This window comes from Nesoenas mayeri (genome assembly GCF_963082525.1).
Source record: "Nesoenas mayeri genome assembly, chromosome: 17".
NCBI lineage: Eukaryota > Metazoa > Chordata > Aves > Columbiformes > Columbidae > Nesoenas > Nesoenas mayeri.
This window is the reverse complement of record NC_137565.1, coordinates 12,741,748-12,753,754: the sequence shown is the minus strand read 5'-3', so window position 1 is coordinate 12,753,754 and position 12,007 is coordinate 12,741,748. Positions and strand designations below refer to the sequence as shown.

General features: G+C 44.8%; 1 protein-coding gene across 6 annotated transcripts in view; it reads right to left on the bottom strand.

The window, feature by feature from the left end:
* Positions 1-11,534, bottom strand: part of MTMR3 (myotubularin related protein 3) — an 80,922-nt gene extending 69,388 nt beyond the window's left edge. For 2 of the 6 annotated variants that reach the window (XM_080355539.1, XM_080355536.1), the window contains exons 1-2: positions 11,367-11,534; positions 10,713-10,756 (exon numbers count right to left, since the gene is read on the bottom strand). The gene's annotated coding sequence lies outside the window, so the exon portion shown is untranslated. Of the gene's footprint in view, positions 1-2,986; positions 3,072-4,439; positions 6,180-10,712; positions 10,757-11,366 lie in introns of those variants that run through there. The other 4 variants (XM_080355543.1, XM_080355537.1, XM_080355542.1 and 1 more) reach the window with 3 other exon arrangements.
* Between the last annotated feature and the right edge of the window lie 473 nt (positions 11,535-12,007).

The following is a 12,007-nucleotide window of genomic DNA, read 5'->3' as shown; positions in this document are numbered from 1 at the left end:
GTAATGAGTTGTTTTACCACAACTGATCTTCATCCAGCTGAAGAAGCTTTCTCTGACCTGGCCCTAGGGTGTTCCTTCACCTTTTGCATTTTAGTTGGCTACCAAGAGTTAAACAGATCTGAACACCAGCCTCCTAAATTTTCCAGAGTCAAACAGGAGGCTTGAAGTTCCAGAAAACAGGTGCTGCAACACCAGTTTAAAGTTTACTGTTTGTACATTCATGAAAGTTTAAAAGCTGACCTTTTACAAGCAGTAAAAAAAAAAAAAAGGCTGGCAACATCTACAACTGCACCATTAATGTTCTTCACAGCAAAATCTTTCCAGCAATAAAACCACCAATACTCACCAACCTACCCGAACAGACCTGAGTGTTCTCTGCACCTGCAGAAGCAGCTACCGCACTGCAAACCCAGCCTGGAAATTCAAACGAGCTCTAGGAATTCTTTAATTGTCTTGGCAAGAGTCAGGATAAAAATTGTGCAGTTTAACTACATAAATTAGGTTTTGGATGTATTTTTGGCATCAGGCCTCTATTTAAACTGTAAGCTTAACTAGATCCTTTCCAGCCCACCTGCTTACTTCTAATGTGGGAATTCTTGCACAAAAACCCTTAGGTCTATTCTTGCCCTTTTCATGATACAAGTCACTTAAAACTGACTTTTGACAAGGCATGTTTTAACTTATCACTGCTTGCCTTTGGTAAGTGAAGTCAGTTTAGGTAAATAAATGAATCTGCAGTGTATTTTTAGAATAATTATTTCTTACCCAGTATACCGCGCTTGGTCTGCTGGGATTGACACATGGTAGCCAAGCGTTTATGATGGAACTAAAAACTGAATTTTGTTGGAGGAAATAGAAAAAAATAACAAACATAACAATACAATAACAGTTAGTAGAAATATTTTGTAACTGAAAAGGGGACAAGGTAGATTAAGCCACACTGCAATTTTGAGCCTCCTGAAATATGCTGAAGTACATGAGGCTTAGCCTTGTTAGGTCTCCAATTTGAATGTCAAACCATTTGGGTCTAAGACCAAGAAGTATTGTAGCAGCAGTAGAGAAGCCGCGTTCAGCAAGACTGGCCAGATAATCACATCATTTGAGTGCTGTATGTACTGCTAAGACAGTCTAAAAAGCTGGACAATAACTTGAAATAGTGATGTTCAGAGGATAAAAGAAGCTACAGGGCCCAGCAGCATACGACTTTTCAGTGAGCTGCCAAACTGCTCCCTCCCCAAGCAGAACAGATCAAGTTGTCTTACGCAAGAGGAAAAGTCTTCATACCTTAGTGCTGAATGAGCACGTGGCGGGCTGAGGAATGAGGCAACAGCACTAGTAATTTAGGGCTGCTCTCTGGGTGTGACCCTCAGAAAGACAGGGAGCACCTCAACTTGTACCCTATACAAACAGCTTCTTCAAAAACTAGTCATAAAAAACTGAAGCAAGAAATAGTTCTTATTGTCTTTGTTAGACCAACCTGACACTCAGTAAATCAAGCACAATCCTTTCGGTCTGTGTCCACAGCTCCCCGGGCTGAGTCCTCCCCGTGAACGGCACACCCGGTGCGGCGATGAACCCAACCACCCCACAGGTTTAAAGACTGCTGCCTACTCCAACCTCATTACAACAGCAGGTTTGACGCTGGTTTCTTTTCCTCTCAGCGAATTACTCCAAAGTTTCCATCCTCACACCCTTCCACTGTTGGGTTACCACCAACCTTGCAAGAGTTCATAGCAAGAAGCGCCTACGTGATAAAAATATTGCAGAGGAGTTCAAATGGCCGAGCAATTGAAAGCTAGACAGTGCTTAAACCAGCCTGGCAGTCAGCACTTGACAATCAAAAGATAATTTGCCTGGAATAACGAGCTAAGTATAGAGGCACCAGGACAAGAGCTCCCCAAATATTTTTGCATTTCTTTGGAGTGAACCAGCTTGGGAGGCACCAGGTTTCACCTGCTGGTACAGTTACTGATGCTACTCCAAGCAAAGCAACAGCGATCTGGTGCTGAACATACCAAATTCTGCAAAAGCAGCACCAAGGGGCAAGCTCAGCATCTTCTTTTTTTAACCATCCTCTGTTACCATATTTCAGCATTTTAGGGAATCCTATTCTATTTTAGAAAACTCCAACAACATAGTCACCTTGTCTCGTCCTCTCATGGCACCAGTGTTCAGCGGTTACGCTCTCCAAGTATCAGCACCCACTCTGTTGTTTAAAAGCTAAGTTTCCAGTTTGACATGTGCAAGACATTGTGGTTCCAGCTACTAAAGCCCGCAGAACTGAAGAGGGAAAAAGCCACATGACAGTAATCAGGCATGTTCCTACCTTTATGGAGCTATACAAGAAGTTACTATTCTCTGAAATTATCTGTTAATTAATAATTATTTTACTTTAATAGGGGTTTAAGAGTATGACTTATACAGGTTTATATCCACTGATATCCCATATGGTCACAGATTCTGAAAGAATTATTCACTGTCCCACCACAGTCTTCCAGCAAGGAAGTTTCCATACAAATACCCTAATAAATATTTGAACATATAGGTATAATCTCAGTATATTGAAGCTGTCGTCCTTTTTATCATGAACTAGGAGTTTTCAAGCAGAGATCTGATCTCCTTACTTCAAAGTCTAACTTACCAGATGCTTCCCCTTGGTTTTGCCAGAACACAACCCAGCAAAAAGTAATATTAAACACTTAGACATGGATCCCCAAAACTGAAAATTTCCATGTGGCTTCTCCCTGCAGTCCAAATTTCTTCATCTGTTACGCACAGGGATGCTCTGCAGCAGTGAAGTACGTTAACCAAACACCTCCAAATCATGTGCTACTCATGCTTGAGTCTGAAGGGATTAAGAGATTCCAGCGCAAAGGAAAAGAAAACAAGCAGGCTATTGTATTCTGCATTAGAAAACAACTATGCCTTGACCATAATCCATTAGCCAAACCTACAAGGAAAGCAGAGCAGAGCTTGAAATATTTACCTTGCTCCATCTTCCTCCTTTTTCCTCAGAGAGTTCAGATTTTCCCAAAGTGCAAAAAGGTGCATTCGTTTGGAAGTTACTCAAATAAAGGTTCAGTGAACATAGACAAAGATGATAATTTAATTACAATGGGTATCCAACCAGAATATAATGCACTGTTCACAGCAAATTCCTGCTACCAGCAGCGAGAAAAAAATTGAGAATCTGAATTCTCAAATGTATTCATGACTCATGACTAGTATGTCCGCCAATCACCGTACAATTAAAGAACAGGAATGCTTAATTGTAAAGATGAACACTTGCTTGATAAAGATTAGTCATTAATTTGATGAAAAGCTTCACCACTTAAAAACATGCACAGTGCTTAGATGGAAAGTAGTAAGAGGTCTGCAGGCAGAGGCAATAAACTTGCAAGTTTACATTATCACACTTGGCTTGCTTTTTCACTTGCTTTTATTAAAGGAAAATAATCAAAAACTTCAAATTGCAATCTGCTTCGGCATTTTAGTCAAGTTTCTTGCACCAAAAGTGCAACAATGCCTACATTACAGCAGCGTAATTGCTCTCAGAAGTGACAAAAGAAAATAAGGGAAACCCAAATAGAACAATAAAAATCAAAGCTATCAGCCCACACCGCTCAGATAAAAAGTTTCTAATGTATTCTGACCACAGCTAACTTTCCTGACTACAGAATGGATCGAGCAACATGTTCACATTAAGTTCCAAGCAAAGTTGCACTGTGATATGTCAGGTGAGTTTTCTTCTCATAACTTCTCATTTTGGCTCATCTTTTCATTGTCTCAAGATAGACAAATATTTTAAAAGCCTGAACTTACAGAGAACCCACAGAACAAAAAAAGTCAGCTTTAATAACAGTAGCTTTTAAAGTTGGAGAAGACACTGAAGGCTGGAAGCAAATAAAACTGATGTTTTCAGAACAAGGCCTGAAAAAGCCTCCAAGCAAACACCTTATCAAGGCTGCAAACAGTATAATTACAAACAGCAGAACTTCACAGCATCTCATTTTATCTCCGGTTTAAGTTTCAATGATAGCAATTACAAGCTTACAGATAGCAATGCAATAAGTGAAGCTTTCACAGGTACACATTTAGGTCAATTACGGCTAGGAGAGATGAAATCAGGCAGCCACAGCAACCACCTTCCTCCCTTTCCTGCTCTACTTGCACAGAAAACAAGGAGAGTCCAGCTGCTGGTCCCCTTCTACCTACCAGATGGGAAATGTCAGGGAAACACTTGCCATCAGTTCCACACCTCGCTGCAGCCACCTCCATAAGCAGCTTCAGCACTAAACTCACTTCAAAAACACATACTGAAGCATAAGAGCAGTAAGACAGAGGTCTTAAGCTAGATCAGCTCCTAGACTGGGTCATTCTTAGGTCTTCTGTACAACAAAATTGAAGCTTCATTTCAAAAGTACTGAAATTTATCTTACCCAAGTAAGATCTGCTGTAAGATGTTAAAGGTATTAAGACTCCAGTCACAAGCAGTTCCTGGGTTACAGTAGATGCAAATCAATTGTTCCCAATCTCCCTGGGTGGTCATTCTTTTTGTTGCCATTTCTTTAATTGAGTCTTCAGTCTCGCTCAACTCTTCAATACTTTCAACTACAATTTCTAGTAAGTAAATAACTGAAATCTAAATTCTAGTAGTCTACCTTCGACCTGGGAAGTGCTAGACTCCACATGACAAAGACTCAAGGAAAGGTCGGATTTTCCGTCTATTTTCTTGAAATCCTATCACTAGCCGTACAGAAAAAAAACATAAGAATCCTTTTGTGGAGAACAGTCAAACCACAGAGAAAAAGGAGTCACACAGCACTCGTAAGGCTTGTGATCCACATCACTCCACACAAGAGGCTGCTCAGAGGGGTGAGCTGGGGAGAACACAACGTGTCCCATGGGCAAGCCTTGCCTTGGCCCCACAATCCAAGGGCGCTCAGAAAGCCAACCCAGCCTGGATTTAATCCTTCACCTTTCCGCGTGCAGACAGGAATTTATCTTCCCTCACGCAGGTGGCCAGGAGCAGCTTCCCCCAGGCACTTCTACAAGCCAAGAAAGCAGCACTGGAGAAAACAGCTCCATTCTCTCGAGAGCCTGCCTGGGCCCAGTTGATAGAGGAGCCAAAACCTTATTTTAAAGGCAGAGGGAAAGCAGAACTATTTTTAGTTCTTCCTGAAGCTCTGTCCTTTCAGGTAACACTACAGAATTAATGCTTTGATCATTGCCCTGGTTTCTAGTCCCCAAGTTGAAGGAAATGAGGCCCACAAAAGGGCAAGAGAAAACTGTTCTAACAGTGTTTCTATAAATAATGTCTATACAAGTGCATAAATCTCTGGTATTAGAAAGAAAAACTACAAAGACTTAATTATGGCAATGCAGCAATCTTCCTCCACAAATTGAAGTGCACTATCTCCCCCTATACTGACTACATATTCTAAGAACTAAGCCTTATAGAGAACCAGAATAATCAAAAATAGAGACTGTTAGACTTGTATACACAGGACACCTCACATGGACAGGCATCCTGGCTAGAGATCTCTAGTTCAAGCTATTTTGTTTTCAGAAATCTCAGTTAAAGCATCAAGTATAGCTGTTCACTGGTTTTCCCTGATGAAAATCTTTCCACACTCTTAAAACAGGGTAAGAAAGACCACAAACAAGAGAGCCCTTAGTAGAAGTCTCATCCATGAGGAATAGTGTATTCACAGCATGGAAGAAGCACATCCAGGTAGTAAGTTACTTTGATAAGGTTGTTTCTTTGAAGAGTAGGAAGCTTGAGATGACAATGAAAAAAGTCTTTTCCATTTCTTTTCCCAATAAGGGCTAAACAAAGTAGGACCTGAGAGGGCAGATCCTGCACAACTGCTAGAGATAGCCCCAGTAAAGAATAACTTTGGCTCTGAAATTACACCAAGGCAAAAAAACACCCTCAAGATATCCAACATCCTTCAAGTACAATCAGTCTCAAGTTTATCAGGTGCCTGCAGCTGTAGCTCCACACACCTGCAGAACTGCTCCAGCTCAAGAAGCCAAGGACCTAAATCCTGCTTCCACCTCAAAGGATCTCATAGGTGCACTGAGCAGCACGAGCCTCCTCAGGGACCTAATCTAGCAGGAGGAAAGCACATTTAAATTGATTCTTCCTCTAACCAAGTTAAAATGCAATTGCAGCTTCTTACTTTAACGCTCTGTCAGAAGATTAAAAAAATACAGTACTGTAAGAGCCAACTCTCCTCACACTGGAGGCTTCCACTTGTTATCTGCAGAAGTACGTACGTACCAGCCACCCCACCAGAGGAGAGTCTGGAGAAGCCCCATCCAACCCTGTGAAAACCATCACTCTGCAGGAAGCGCAGGGGTGATCAGGCTAAAAATCCAATGGAGGTGAGCACAGAACATACAGCTTGAAATCAACATACACAACAGGAAGGAAGAAGAGAGTTAAATATCCAAGTTCCAAACACAAATCTTTCCCACATGGATATTCACTGTCTTTTATGCCATGTTACAGGAGTTAAGAGGCCTGTGGCAGCATGCCTTGCCAACCAGTCTCAGAAATCCAAACATTTGAACAGCCCATTACAGCTCTCACCATAAAGAACACACTCCAGTCAGGGTGGGGGGCTGTTCTGACTGCCCTCCTGAAAGCCCAGCTCTTCCTAAGTAGCCAAGGACTAAAACCAAGTTTTTGATTTTATTCTAGCTTCCAGATGATTCCATAGGTGACAGGATAATTTTCCAAGCTAAGCTCAGGCTTCCCAACTTGCACTAGTTCACTAGTTCTAACGCTTCACAAGATATGTAACAGCCAAAACCCCTAAAGCTGACCACTACCATGCTATTCATATACTGGAAAATAATTTGATGAACTGATGTCAAAGTCAAAGCATCAGCTAGACAAGCATCTCCGATGAAAGTGAAGTTGGTGTTGATGGCTTTCATCGCAGCTGGTCAGTCCATCCCAATGAATACTGCAAAACACAGACAGATGTGCTCAGCAAGGCAAGAGCTTGATTTGCTTTTCCTCTCCTAGGACTTCTCCAAGGCTTGGTTTCTTTGATATTCTTTCAACTAACACTGAACTGCAAAGTTATATTTTAAAGTATTTGTAATTCAATAATTTTGGTTTATCTAAAAGAGAGGTTTAATATGACCTGAGATCTATCAGCATGGGTTACTGAGAACACATTCCATTACTGGCATGAGGGGTAGCTCACACAACAGCCTGTCCCCGAGCCATCCCAGCAATGATGCTTTACAGCTTTTCACTTCATTCCTAGTCAAGAGGAAAAATAACAGACCATCTTCTCTAAAATTAGGTTTCACTAGTATCTTGTTCTAAGTATTAACTTTTCAGAAGTGGTAATACTTCAATACAGCAGCTTGTACAAGTGTAGTTGCAGTATCACTTAAAGGCCATCCAGCTCCAAAAGTCTTCTGAAATTCAGCTCTCTCAAGGAAGGGAACTTATTTAGGAACCACTTATTTAGGTAGGGTTTTTTTCAGAGGTTGGGTTGTTTTCCGCCCTCCCCCCCCATCCCCATATCAGAGTTTGGAAGGGTTCTACCACCTATTACAATGTCATTAGTTGCCTCAGGCATATATACACACAAATATCAGAAAACCTTCAAGCTGGATCATACCAAGCTTCCTTCGTTGCAACTGTTTTCAGCATTAATGCCCATGAAGTATTCAGCTGCCCCCCCGTCCGACCTACAGAGCACATTGCCAGTTAAGAGCTTGACTCGCGGTCACATTCACACATCAAATCAACTGCTGCCTCCTAAACTTGAGATTAAGATTCTAAATCAGAGGTGTTTCACCAGATGAACCAAAGCTAGGTATCAGCAACTGTATTTTAAATTAAGCCTTTAAAAACGCTGCTTTGTGATGGACATCGAGGACTCCAGAAATAGCTCATCTATTTCCATTTTAATGCCAGAAAGCCTTCTGCTTTGCTTTTCTTCCCCAGCTCACTTTGCATGGTGTGGAGCTGCAGTTCCAACACATTTCTAGGGTTTATTGCTACTTACTGAAGGCGAACAGAGCACCCTTAGCTCATAGACCAACAGAATCCAGACATCTCATAATAGATAAAAGGAGGATACCACTGGTTTCAACAAGATAACACCACATTTCTTCCCTGCTACTACAGGCTGTTCTTCCTTCTAGCTCTGATCAGGAGAGACCGACTTGAGGTCTTCCTTACAGGATAAAAATCTCACTTCCCAGAACCGCTATGGTTCACTGAATCTCACCTCCTTCACACCAGGAACTATTAAACAGACGAGAAGAACAGGTCTGGGCTACTCAGGCTCTAGCTTGCCATTAGATTTCTATGATATCAAGCACATTCTGTCAGTCCTGCTCAACTGTTCACCCCAAAGCAAGGGGACAAAGTCTTTGCTGTTTCTGTTCTTAACTACATTGCGAATGAGGAGAGTTGATACCAAACGATGCTGTGTTGTGTGACCTTTGCCCATCCCACAGGCAGATACAAAAAGCTGACATGCAAGTCAATACACCCACCAGGATACAGCAAACCTGCATCGTTCAGGATTAAAGCTTCCAAGGTAGAAGCTGTAATTCATCAGGAGCTGAGGTTTTCAGTCCTTTACTGGGCATAGTAAAACCTCAGTATTACAAATTCCTGAATTAGCACTAACTTCACTTTCATGCCCTTCACACAAATCACTTAATCACCCTGCAACTTTGAAGCTCCACAAAGATACAGTTCTCTTTTAATGATCCAGTTAATTGACAAGAATTACAGCATGAATTGAGTGCTAGGCATATTCCTAACATTTTCCTGACAGCACTGGGAAGTTATGGCACCACTATCTCGAAGACATTTGGAATTAGAAATCATGAAGCTCAATTCTCAGAGTTAAAACCCCTATGGGATCTAACAGGCAGGTCTTTACCCCACCAGCTACTCAAACTAGAGACAAATGCAGAACAGTTGCACATTACGGCTCAGACAATTTAGTACTTAGAAGCTTATTTTGAAAGAAACATAACTTCTATTACTTTGACTCAGCCAATGAAAGCAACTATTGAACAAGTGGATATTTAACTACCTGGACCAGTTCTAGTCGACAGTATTTGGTAAGCACAACTGCACTATTTGGAGTTCCATGTTCTGGAAGACACCAACAATATCAAGAAGAGTCTTATCTCAGTATATCCAGCTACACATCCCAGAGCAGGAACAGCCACCACATCCCTTTGATCTCCACTAGTGGAAAGACCTCAGACTTTCTGCTGGACGCTAACCCAGTTCCTCCCATTCACTCCATGGAGACAATTCGTTCTTCTCGCTACAGCAGACTTGTCAGGCTTCTGCCCGTTACTCCAGCAGCCTGACAATACCCTCCTCCTTAAGTTACTCCTTTTTTACGAGTTAATTGCCAGCAAAGCACTGCATAGCCACGTTCCTCCTACTCTTGAAAGGCTGACAACATACTTCTCTCCACCATCCTGGGTTGCACGTAGGTGGAATGAGATCTGAGATAAAATATTGTATCCCACATCTTCAGAAGCTTGGGCATGCTTCGCTCCCATCTTCTCCAGCTGTGGATGGCCATTTTTATGAAAAAAGGGAGTTTATCAAGCTGACCTATTCCACCTACTTGGTATCATGTATGGGTTGCATAGCATATTACTTAAGCCAGGTTAACACTGTTAATTTAATAATTTCTAATGCAGACAGTTATTGTAAAGGATATTAACACTACCCTGGATAGGTACCTATAACTATCTGCCAACAAGAGAACTGAGCTTGTTTCTCAATATCACTCCTATAATTTGAAGCAGGACAAGAGCACCTTTTAGTGCAATCACTCAAAAAACCCCTACTGCTCAGCATTACTGTTTCTGCACATCTGCCCCTCCCCAAACTCCAAAGCACGCACATAGAAACACTTGTCACTGAAACATTTTGGAATCCCATGCCCCGCCTTCACTTATCTGCAGAAAGTTTCAACACTTACAGTCCGCAGTATTTCCTGTACTAAAGGAAAGCACTTTTTCTATCTTCCAAAACCACTGCAACTAGACCCAGCTGAAGCAATGCAGATATCAGATGTTGGTCTCCTCCCCCCAAGTTATCTACAAGCACTCCTGCATAAAAACACCTTCACCTCCACCAAAAAAGTTAACTTTCAAATACTACAGCACATGCTTTAATAACAGACGAAAGGCAGCCAGTTCTTTACCTAAAGCTTAGAGCATGACAGGCATTACAAGAAACCTGCCACAGTTTCCTCAGTCATACTCCCGTCCCTTCCCAATGGACTCATCTCGGCATTTAAATACAGCTTTACAGTCACCATAAAGCCAAGCGGTACCACTACATGACATGATTCACTAGGCAAGCACTTTTCTTCTAAAAAGAAAGCCTCATTGCACATGGTTCCATGGGCTTATCATGCATGAGAACAAACAGGTGAAGCACATAGAAAAGCACCTGTCAGACTTGAAGTCTGCAAGGGCTACAAACTCATAACGAGCCTTCCCCCATGAGGGAAGTGGGCATGAAAAGGAAAGAAATCAGTTTCCTGTACAGTGAAATGAGAAGGAACACGAGGTCTCATCTGTTGATAAAATAACATTCCTTAAAAGAATGAACAGAGGAAGGAATAACTTCAATGAAAAAACTTTAAACTCCATGTTGGGGGGGTCAGGGAGGGCAAAACACTACTTACCAGAGAAGGGCAACATCTGCTCAGATCCCATCAAAAGAATAGGACTGTTAAGAGGAAGATGGGGAAGAGGCACAATTAAAGCCCCAAAACGATGTAAAGATAAAGCCTTAACAAGTCCCACTTGTAAAAAGAACGGGAATTTTGCCCCAAGCGCAAGGACAGCTGAATACAACCGACACCGCGGCCAAAGCAGGAGCAGCCGCCGAGCTCCGGACCGGCGCTGCCAGCGCCGTGCGGCGACCCCCGGCTGGGGGACACGGGCAGCCCCGCGGGGCGGGCGGGGAGGCGGCTGCGCCAGGTGGGGCCCACACGCCACGGCCCTTCCCCGAGCCCCACCGGCAGGGCCGCGCCGTCCCCCCGCGGCAGGCCCGGGACGGCACCTCCGCCCGCCCGCCCGGGGACGAGGCCGCCGCCGGCCGCGGTGCCGAGCGAGCGCCCCGGCCCGCCGCCTGCCCCCGCGACAGCCCCGACCGAGCGGAGCGGAAGGAGCCGGATCCCCGCCGCTGCCCCTCACCCGCGGGCCGAGGGGGCGTGCCGGGCCGCGGCCCCGTCGCTGACAGCCCGGCCGCCCTTCTCCAGGCCCCAGCCCGGCAGGCCGGCCCACCCCCCCGCAAGACACCGGGGCGAGCCCGGAGGCCCCCACCGGCTCCTTACCGCGGGGCAGGGCATGGCGCGGAGCCCCCACACCCCCTCCCGGGGCGCGGCCTCCTGCCCGGACCGGAGTCGCTCGCCTCTCGGCTGCCTCCGCCGCGTCTCACAGCCACAACAACATGGCGGCCGCACGGGACGCGGGCACGGCGGGGCCAGGCGCGCGCCCGCCGCCTCCTCCCCCCACAGCCCCTCCGCGGGGCGGGGCCAGGCGCGCGCCGTTCCCGCCCTCCGCCCTGAGCGGAGCGGAGACGGGCCGGGCGGGGAGCAGTGATCGCTCAGGGGTGTGCTCAGCGCCCAGCGCCGTGGTTATGGAATCGTAGACTGTCCGGGGTTGGAAGGGACCTGGAAAGCTCATCCAGTGCAATCCCCCCATGGAGCAGGAACACCCAGATGAGGTTACACAGGAAGGTGTCCAGGCGGCTTGGAATGTCTGCACAGAAGGAGACTCCACAACCCCCCTGGGCAGCCTGGGCCAGGCTCTGACACCCTCACCCCCAACAAGTTTCTGCTCAAATTTAAGTGGAACCTCTTGTGTTCCAGTTTGCACCCATTGCCCCTTGTCCTGTCCCTGGTTGTCACCAGCAGAGCCTGGCTCCATCCTCCTGACACTCCCCCTTTCCATCTTGATCCCCAGGAATGAGTCC